The sequence below is a fragment of the Lipotes vexillifer genome, unplaced genomic scaffold (assembly GCF_000442215.2).
Source record: "Lipotes vexillifer unplaced genomic scaffold, Lipotes_vexillifer_v1.1 scaffold1092, whole genome shotgun sequence".
NCBI classification, from domain to species: domain Eukaryota; kingdom Metazoa; phylum Chordata; class Mammalia; order Artiodactyla; family Lipotidae; genus Lipotes; species Lipotes vexillifer.
In genome coordinates, this window is record NW_006777748.1 from 84861 (window position 1) to 95104 (window position 10244).

At 45.9% G+C, this 10244-nt stretch overlaps 1 pseudogene; it reads right to left on the bottom strand.

The window, feature by feature from the left end:
* The window catches only part of LOC103085680 (60S ribosomal protein L21 pseudogene), a 6335-nt pseudogene extending 1370 nt beyond the window's left edge, over positions 1 to 4965 (bottom strand).
* Between the last annotated feature and the right edge of the window lie 5279 nt (positions 4966 to 10244).

Genomic DNA, 10244 nt, shown 5'->3' on the forward strand with positions numbered 1-10244 from the left:
CACTCTTTCTCAAGGTGATTTGCCTGATTTCAGGTGTGTTTGCCACATCTGTTACATTTCCACTCTGACCATATTTTCTTTTAAGAAGGACCTTTCCTAGAAAATAGAAGCATCGATTGCTGCGCTAGTCTACCCTGCTTTCTGGAGGCCTCTGCCACTCACTCCAACCAAGTACTGTGTGAGCGTTCTCACACTGAAGCACCGAGTAATGCATGCAGAGGAATAATAGCCATTTAATAGAAAATGGTTTTCATCTGCTCTCCAGGCATGTCTTTCTTTGGCCACAGGAGAGAACCTCAATCATTTTTTATTGAATTAACAACTTTATAGATTAACCTCATATCCAGGAACCTCATGCCTACCATCAAATCAGCACACATACAGTGTAAAAAATAAAGGAGATATAGTCAGAAAGAAGTTGAAACCATGACTTGTTTGAATAACTACAGAGAGTTATGACTGATGAAATGATCACTGGATTATGTATTGGTGCATTGGAGCACCTCTGCTTCTCTTTGTTCACAACAATAGCAAGCAAAAAACAAAACTCCCCATAATTGTTTTGAATTATATCTTAAGATCTAGAAGGAATGTCAAATGACTATAGCAAAGAGATTGAATTATATACTTGTGTTAAAAATACAATATTAAATAACATATAGACTGCAGTGCTGCAGTGCAGTTCTGACACAAACCATCCAGAGTTGCACAAACCATCCAGGTTTGGGGCATGATCCCCAGCAAGACTGCCCTCATGTCAGATGCCAGGCACATTTTGAGGGTCCCTAGGCCACTTCTGACCAACTGGCTACAATCCAGGGGCGCTCTTACGACCCCCTCAGCTTCAGTAATTCAGTAATTCACTAGAATGACTCACAGAACTCAGGAAAGTGCTATGCTTATTATAACAGTTTTACTCTAAACGATACAAATCAAGACCAGTCAGTGAAGAGACACATAGGGTGAGGTCCCAACACAGAGCTTTGGCGCCCTCTCCCTGTGGAGCCAGGATGCACCACCATCACGGCACAGCCACCAGGAGGCTCACCCGAGCCTCAGCATTCAGAGTTTTTATTGGGGTTTCATTACCTAGCATGATTGATTGTATTGCTTACGTGATTGAACTCAATCTCTAGTCCCCCTTCCCTACCTGGAGGTCAGGAGGTTGGGCTGGCTGATACCTCGTGGCTCAAAGCTGAAATCCTCTAATCACATGGTTGGTCTTTCCTCCCACCTGAGTCATCTCCTTAGTATAAACTCAGGTATAGTCCAGTGCTCATTATGAATAGCAAAGACTCAGACATCCCTCAGGAATTTCCAACGGTTTAGAGGCTCCATCCCAGGAACCCAGGACAAAGACCAGACAAGTTCTTTATTATATGACTTTTAGGAAGTAACACTACATATAAAAAATTATAGGGTGTTTTTAATACTATATTCATAGCCTTAAATGCTTTTTTTATTTATAAGAGAAAGTAAAGGAAGTTAAAGATTCATTTAAAGAAGTTAGAAAAAAAGAATAAGGTTATCTTAAGGAAAATAGAATAAAGAAATGACAAATTAAAAGGAGACATTAATGAATTAGGAGAGAAATATAGTAAGAGTAAAACATCAAAGAAATGGGTCTCTGAAAAACAACAGTATAAAACAAACTTCTAGTAGTTAATCTAGAAGAAAAGAATATCTGAACTAAGATATGAAATGCGGGGTATAAAAACAGATACAGGAAATTTAAAAATTGTTAACACATGCTCTTATAGAGCTCATCTGAAAAAGATGGGAGAAGTGTATGATTTTTGCGGAAAATATTAAGTGATCAAAATTACTATAATAAAATCTGTAATACCCAAATAGACTAATATGCATAGAGGACTAGAAATTATTCATAGTTACCTGCAAAAATGACTCTGGGCCTGGAGAGTTTCATGAGCGAGTTCTTTCAAACCTCCAGTAATTCCTGTGCCATGACATAGTTCCTGGGTTGGTGGGATGAGGGAAGGGGGAGAGAAAGTCACTTTAATAGTTGGTAAAATAACGTAACAATGAACATCATATCCCATCCAAGGTAGAGGATAACACAAAAGAAGGAGCTCTATAAACCAGTTTCACTCAAGAAAATAGATGTGAAAACATTAAGCAAATTTCTAACAAAATAATTTCATTGGGATATTAAAAGAATCATTCGGGGCTTCCCTGGTGGCGCAGTGGTTGAGAGTCTGCCTGCCAATGCAGGGGACACGGGTTTGTGCCCCGGTGCGGGAAGATCCCCCATGCTGCGGAGCAGTTGGGCCCGTGAGCCATGGCCGCTGAGCCTGCGCGTCCGGAGCCTGTGCTCCGCAACGGGAGAGGCCACAGCAGTGAGAGGCCTGTGTACCGCAAAAAAAAAAAAAAAAGAATCATTCGGCTTTTACTCTGGTCAGTATGAAAAATTAAGATTCTTTGGAGGTCACTCCAGTTCAAGACAAAACAAAAATAGAACCTGCATGAAACACTCCTGTTTCCAATTACATTGCTTGGCCTGCAGGACCTAAGAGAAATGGTCAAGGCATGTTGTGGGCAGTGGAGGTGGGACTCTAATAGGAAGTGAGACAGGAAGCATTCAGAAAAGGCTGGGTCGCCTGGAGGTGGAGGGGGGTTAAGCCAACATCACTCATCCATTCAGTCATTTATTTAACAAATATTTAAGGGGTACCTGCCCTATGCTGGGCTCTTTCCTAGGTACCAGAGACCCAGCTGTCAACAGCACGATATCTCAGCCCTGTCCTCATTTGGAGCATCCCTTCTAGTAGGGGAGACTGGCAACAGAATCAATTAATAAATACAATAAAATTTCAGGTGGTGCTAAGTGCTATGGAGAAAAATTAAGCCTGGAAAGAGGATAGGACACGTTGGGTGGGTTACAGTTTTAGATAGTGTGATCAGGGATGCCTCACTAAGAAGGTGCCATGGAAAGACTTGGAGATGAGGGAAGCTATTCCAGGCAGCAGGAACTGCACACTGTAAAGATTACATGGAGGGGTGTTCTTTAGAAACTGAGGAGACCTGTGTGGTGGAAGAGGAACCAAAGAAGAATGACATAGGGTCTGAATACACAGTGGCCATCTGTTCTTTCCAATATGGTGTGTTAAGTGGAGATGAACTGGGGATGCCACCCCGTATCCTTTAAGTCTTTAAGGTGGTACTAATTCCCCTAATCTTTCCCCAAAGGGACATAGAGCCCTGTTCTGTAGTCACTGTACACTGGAGAGAAGAAAACCTCGACCTTTGAGGTCTGTTGTATACGGGATCTGAGCTGTCACTGATTCCAGGGACCCCAAAAGCACCGTGGTCACAGTGGAGATACACAGAGCACGTGGGCCTGGCCCAGATTCATTCACCAGGGGATCACTGAGCCCATAGGTCAGTTAGCCGGCCCCCGGGTACTTAGGACACATATACCTCCCAGCCGGCAGGGTCCCATCTGTGGAGCAAGGATAATCGTGATACAAAGGTTCGAGCAGAAGCCTCAAACTGTGCCCCCCAGCGCACCCCAACCAAGACAGTGAACCAGAAGCAGGACTACATCCCAGGGAAAATGGCAGAGGTTAGTTACATTTGGAAACAAATAATTAGAATAAAAAACAAAACAGCAGCGAAGCCAAGGATGCAGGGCTGCTTTTTGTAGAGAGCTCCTTCTTGCTGCTCTCTGACTTTCTTCTTGGTTTGTGTATGTTCCTCTGAACCATGGTTTCCTTTGGAGCGATGGAAGGATCTGAATAGTTCCATTGGCTAGAATTGGACTTAGGAAAGGGTGGAGCAGACAGGTCACATTGCCACCTGCGTACACACCTTGTCCTGAATCATGAAGTTAGGCTTGGCTAAAAAACTGAGTTTAAAATGTGACCCATAGGCACTCATGCCTTAAAAAGGTATAGACCTCAGTCTGAAGGCTGGTTGATGACTCTGGAGGGCGTCTTCCAGTATGTTGGAGCTCACCGTTGCTCTGAGGGGTTTAAGAAAGCCTGTCCTTAGGAATAGCCCAAGGATGTTTCTCAAGGGTTATCATGGCTTGATTCTGCCCTGGCATAGGCCGTAAACAGCATTATCCATCCCCCACGATGCAAGGACAATCTGAACACATTATATCACCAGTGACCTTGAGTTTCCCAGGTCTGTCAACCCACTGACATTGTAAGGTGCCCCGTGAGACATCACTGGAGCCTCAGGACTCCAGGAAAAGACCATTTTCTCAATACACCATCAAGAGAGGAATTAATCAAAGAACCGGTATTCTGCAGGCTTGCCGTCCACATCGGTCCAATTTCCTGTCCTCATACTTGCTGACCTTTCTCCCGTATTCAAACTCACTATAGAGGGGCCCCCAAGTCTAGTTCTGGGGAACAGGGATGGGAGACAAAGAGACTTCTGCTCATTTCATCTGAACTGGGGGCATCCTGCGAGGCTGCCTCCCTGCCTGGGTCAGGGAGAGACGTTTGTCTCAATGAAGTTACCCAAGCCAGGGTCCTGGAGTCTCCCCTGAGAGTCATGAACAAAAGAGTAATTCCTGTTGCATTTAGATGCCGATTATGGCGGAGGGGTGGTAAGAGGAGGGTGGAGCATGATACTCTTAGTAATCCGAGTATTTGACTGATTGCTAACTGTTTACAGCTTGTTTCTTTCTAGCGCATACCCCTTGAAATCATTTTCTTTGTAAATGTTAAAAGCCAGATGAAAAAAACAAAACTAACCTTGATTACCCTTCTTTGTACTTCAATCAGCAGCATGTCATCCTGTGAATAAACTGTAATTCCTTCACTGTGCCTGCGAGGAGAACATTTAGGCCACATTAAAAAAAAAAAAAAAAATCTTGGTAGGCGTCTCAAGAACAATTAGCAATTAAAAGCATCTATATTCTACACATTACTCCATAAGCACTGCTGCTAGATTGATTTCAGCCTCGGGCAATGCTTCGCTCGGGATCACCATCTTCACCGATTGCCAGCTCTTGGAGTCACTGGAGGCATCTCTGAGGAAGCTCTTGGTGTTCGTGAATCTCTTAGTGCATCGTTAACTTGAGAACTGGACTTGATGCCTATTCCTGGCGTGCTTCTGGGGGTCACCAGCACTCCCCTCCAATCTCCATTGCCGGGGACTAATGATAAGAAACCAACTGCCGGGGCGAGTGCTGGCAGAGAGCCTGGGACACCTGTGCTCTCCCTGGACGCCGGCCACAGGCTTCAGTGAGCTTTGCCTACAGATAACATCCTATTATCAGGACTGACTGTTCCCAGAGTAACAGACTCCAAACACCGTAAAATGCCACAGAGAGAAGAGAATGAAAAGGCGCTGGGTCCAACCCCTGTGCATTTTACCGTTAAACAGACTGAATCCCAGAGAGACTGAAGTAGCTCGTGCTGATAGTGACACCCGAGGTTCCTGAGTCCTCACGCCAGCCTCTTCCCTAGGCGGTCTTCACGGGTGGAAATTGGGTTAGGTGGCTTCTCTACGATGTTAAATTTGTACAACAGTTCAGGTACAATCCTGATTTCAGGCAGAGGAATGGACTTGAGGACTTTTCAAGGCCACAGTCAGGACCAGGAGTCTCTGAGAGCTGCAAAAACTGTGCTCCGTCTGCAGCAGCGTTCCACGTTAAGTGGGTGGCCATCCTGCATCGCCTCAGACCCACCCATCTCCCCGGCGCCCGAACACTGCGGATTGGGGCCGAGACCTGCAGCACGGCCAAGGCTGTACGAGGTGGGAGAGGGCCCACACTAGCCAGGAGACACTCACCCTCAGACCCCAAGAGGCAGCCGATGCTGAGATTTCACATCTAGGTGCCTCTCTGGCCTCATCCTTTTCCCTATGGGTACCCCAAAAGATGTAAGAAGAAGGGGACGAAAACGGCAAGGGGCAGGGTGACCTGCACAGGGGGTAGGCACTGAGGAGAGTCACCAAGACGAGGTGCAATGGAGAAGAAACATCCTCAGCGGGAGTGGAGCCTACCTCACCTGGGCCCGGGATCTGAGCCAGGAGTGGAAGGATGAGCCCCTTTGAGAGGCCCTGGGGTGACCATTTCCACTGAACCTAAGACATGTGTCTTCCCCAGATCCTAGGCTAAAGCAAGGTTCCAGGATGGGAATGACTGCAGGGGCAGAGCTGCTCCCTGGGGTCTCCTTCCAGGGCCAGAGACCCTCGGGCAATCCACAAGCAGGTGGGATGGGCAAGGGCAGCCTGAGGGGCCCCTGTCACCATGACGCGTGGTGACATGGTGACCAAACCACCTCCAAAATGACTTCAGTGCATTCAGTGAAACCTAGACCATGGATCAGTCTCAGTTCAGCGACGCTTCCAGAAGGCCTGCACAAAAAGTCACATTGTTTTGCCATAGACAGAAAGCCACCAGGAACCCAGGGACCCCCTCAGTGGTCTGCACTTAACAAAAGCGGCTCTGACCTAAAACCAAATACATGATAGCTTATGACGCCGAATAACCAATTGTAGAAGATGGAGCAGTAAAAATAGTAAAAGAAAAAGAAACAGCAGATTTCTCCAAGGACGTCGCTGTTGAGCTGTCAAGGAGAATAACTACCACGGCTTCCAGTTCTTTGACAAAACCTCAGGTGCATGGCCTTCTGGCCAAGCGTCTGCGATTTCATATCGTTGGAGCATTCGTTGTCTTCTTGGGAGTTGCAGCTTTCTGTAAGTTTGCTGTGGCTGAACCAAGAAAGAAGACCTATGCAGATTTCGACAGAAATTATGATTCCATAAAAGATTTTGAGGAGATGAGGAAGGCTGGTATCTTTCAGAGTGCAAAGTGATTTTGGAATATAAAGAATTTCTTTGGGTTGAGTTCCATGGAAGTTTGTCACTTACCTGTGTTCCTGAACTATGAACTACTAATATCTGGGTTAAGGAATAGTTTCTCATGATAAATAAACGATTAACAAATTTTAAAAAAACAGCAGTAAATAGTAAATGCAAACAAAAAAATTCTAGCAACCCTTTATGAGCCTTTAAACATTTTTTTCACTTACCGTGATTTGTTTCTGAAAAATGTAGGAGTGTTTGGTTGAGATTCATAATGTTTATGAGTCCTGTGAATTTCATGTATTTTTTAAGAAAATTGTTTCCCAAGTGGGGCATGTTTTTCCTAATTCTTTTAAATCAGTGTGCTTACTCTGCTTGCTTAACAGTGTTTTCCATGAATTTAAAATTTCCTCTCTGATTCTAAGTAAATCTCCGAAAGAATATTGATCAAAATGAAACTTTTGAATCACTAGTATTCGGTACGTGGGCCTCTCACTGTTGTGGCCTCTCCCGTTGCGGAGCACAGGCTCCGAATGCGCAGGCCCAGCGGCCATGGCTCTCGGGCCCAGCCGCTCCGCGGCATGTGGGATCTTCGCGGACCGGGGCACGAACCCGTGTCCCCTGCATCGGCAGGAGGACCCTCAACCACTGCGCCACCAAGGAAGCCCTGAATCACTAGTATTCTTAATTGTTAATGTTGGTACACTTCAGAATGATCTGTATTTAAATGTACTTTCCAGGAATTTTGTCCACTTTGTCAGTTGTTTTGCCTTTTAAACTGATGTAAGTTGGTTTTCAATCAGTAATTCCTGCCTTCCTGTTATAAGCCAGAGCCAGCTACTTGTGTATTCTGCCACGTGCCCGTGAGATGCGTGGAGGTGCCTGTGGGACAGGACGTTTGGGGCTGACCAGATGCTGTGAATGGAGATGATGCTCTAACCCATGTTTCCGTAACTGCTTGCGTCATCCATATGCACGAATGCGTTTGCGTTATAGAGTAGAGGGAGGCCTCTTGGATGGGGCTTGAACCATCCAAGGAAGGATCCCTTTTCGTGAAAATCTCCATAAGATTCTGGACAAGAATCAGCAGCCAAAAGCAGACCGAGGTCTTCTGGAGATACTTTAGGAGAGGAGTAGAAATTAGGGGAAGGGTCAGGAGATAGTCCAGCACAGGGCTGGGGGCAGCCCGTCCACCAGCCTCTTCCGGTGTCCTAGCACTGTCTCGTGGTCAGGTGGGGTGGGGGAGGGGAAGTGGTCGGCACTGGTGTCCTCCCAGCAGCCACCACTGATGCATCATCGCATCCCAGGACCCTGCACCAGCAGGAGCTGCATAGCAGGGGAGGGAGCAGGCCAGCAGTCAGCTTGGTGACTGCAGCAAAGAGGCTGGCTGGTGGCTGCCTTCAAGGTCCCCTTTGGAGACTCCCCAGAACAACCGGGGGACATAAGGCTAGCTATGTCTCTTTTAAGGTATATTTAGGGAACCTCAAATTATTGTAATTTGGGCATTAAAAGTTAATGAGACTTAATATTGTAGCCACAGGCTAGTGAAGCCTGGATGTAGCCCTTGTACCTGTGATGACTATAATGCTAAACTAAAGAGAATATTACCTAGACGAAACATTTCTTACCTCGTTATTCTAATTTCAGCGGTAAAAAAAAAAATGACATTAGCAAATCAGCAACTTCACTGAGAGAGTATTTCTCACCTCTGAGATTGGCAAAGTCCAAAAATGCAGTAACATACTCTGTCGGTGAGACTGTGGAGAAACAGCTGGGGAATACAAAACAGCACAACCCCATATGGAGCAATTTGGTGATATCTACCAGAAAACGTACGTTTACCCTTTGACCCAGCAATTTGACTTCTAGGAATTGACCCTAAGGCTGTATTGGCAAAAATAAGAAAAAGAGAATGTACAAGGATTTTCACTGCAGCGCCGTTTGTAAAAGCAAAAGACTGAAAACAATCTAAGTGCACATCAGTCAGGTGACGGTTGAATAAGCTGTGATGCGGCCACACGACGAGTACTGTCCAATTAAAAACAGGAATGAAGACTGTCTCCACTGCCAGCATGCAACGACCTCCAGGCTATATAACAGTGGGGAGGACTGTGTGTAGTATGCTACTTTCATCTACCAAAGATGGCAACTTCTCCAAATAAACTTTCCTTTGTAGATTTGTGTCAGAAACCATGAAAATATTTTCCATAATTATGAAACAAAATTAAATTTAAAAAATCAGTCCCCAAATAAGAATAAAGTGAAACAATGAGCCTAACTCTCTATCATGTTAGTGGCATTGCCATAGGGAGAGGAACAATTGTAAGTAATTTTAAAACATGGTAATCTGACTGTCTCTCCATAATGGGCTATTACCTAGGACAAAAAGAACTGCCAAAGAAAAAATTAAGCTATTTTCATATCATAGTGTTGGCAGATGAGCAATTATGTTGGTGTCATTGGGAACTGGGATTTTCGGTGTGGAAGAAAGGCGAAACCAATGGATGATAGATAAGGTGACATAAAAAGCCTATAGTTTTCAATTTGAGTTGGAAATTCAAGTATGTAATCATATAAAACTCATTTTATCTTAAAAAAATAATAATTTCCTAACCCTGTCCATGAAGAGGCCTAAAAACAAGGAGCATTCCAATGATAGGAGGCAAGCAAGGCCCCAGCGTCCCTGGTCAGTTATGTATCCTGGATCAAACACCCCAGATTGATCTTCCAGTGAAGATCTTGGCAGTGAAACTACTGCCGCAGCAGAAATGGCAGAGCCAGCCTGGCAGAGGCAAGAAGGCTGTTTTCATCAGCACCAGATTTGCCCCCGTCTCAGTGATCATCCCGGCTGGGCCCCATCACTGTGATCCCAGCCAGATGCTGGATTCCTGGGCCACTTGAAAGATAAGACCCTAACACAGGAAGCAGCAACAGGGAGTTGGGGACATCAAAACCAGTCAGCTCGTAAAAAGTCGCAGAGGGGCCCTGACAGAACACAGCTGCCGGCCCACAGCCGGTGTGGGGACATCAGCAGCACAAGTCACAGGACGCCCGGCCTCAAGGGGCTGGAGCAGAGGTCGTTCTGTCCCCCGGCGTCAGCATCAGGAAGGGCTTCTCCCCCGCTCCCTGGCTGCCTTCGAACTCCCGGAGACCTCCCAAGACCACTTTAAGAAAGTATCAGGGGGCTTCCCTGGTGGCACAGTGGTTAAGAATCCTCCTGCCAATGCAGGGGACACAGGTTCGAGCCCTGGTCTGGGAAGATCCCACATGCCGTGGAGCAACAACTACTGAGCCACAACTACTGAGCCTGTGAGCCACAACTACTGAGTACGTGAGCCACAACTACTGAAGCTCACGCGCCCATGCTCCGCAACGAAGAGTAGGCCCCGCTCGCCGCAACTAGAGAAAGCCCACATGCAGCGACGAAGACCCAATGCAGCCAAAAATAAATAAAATAA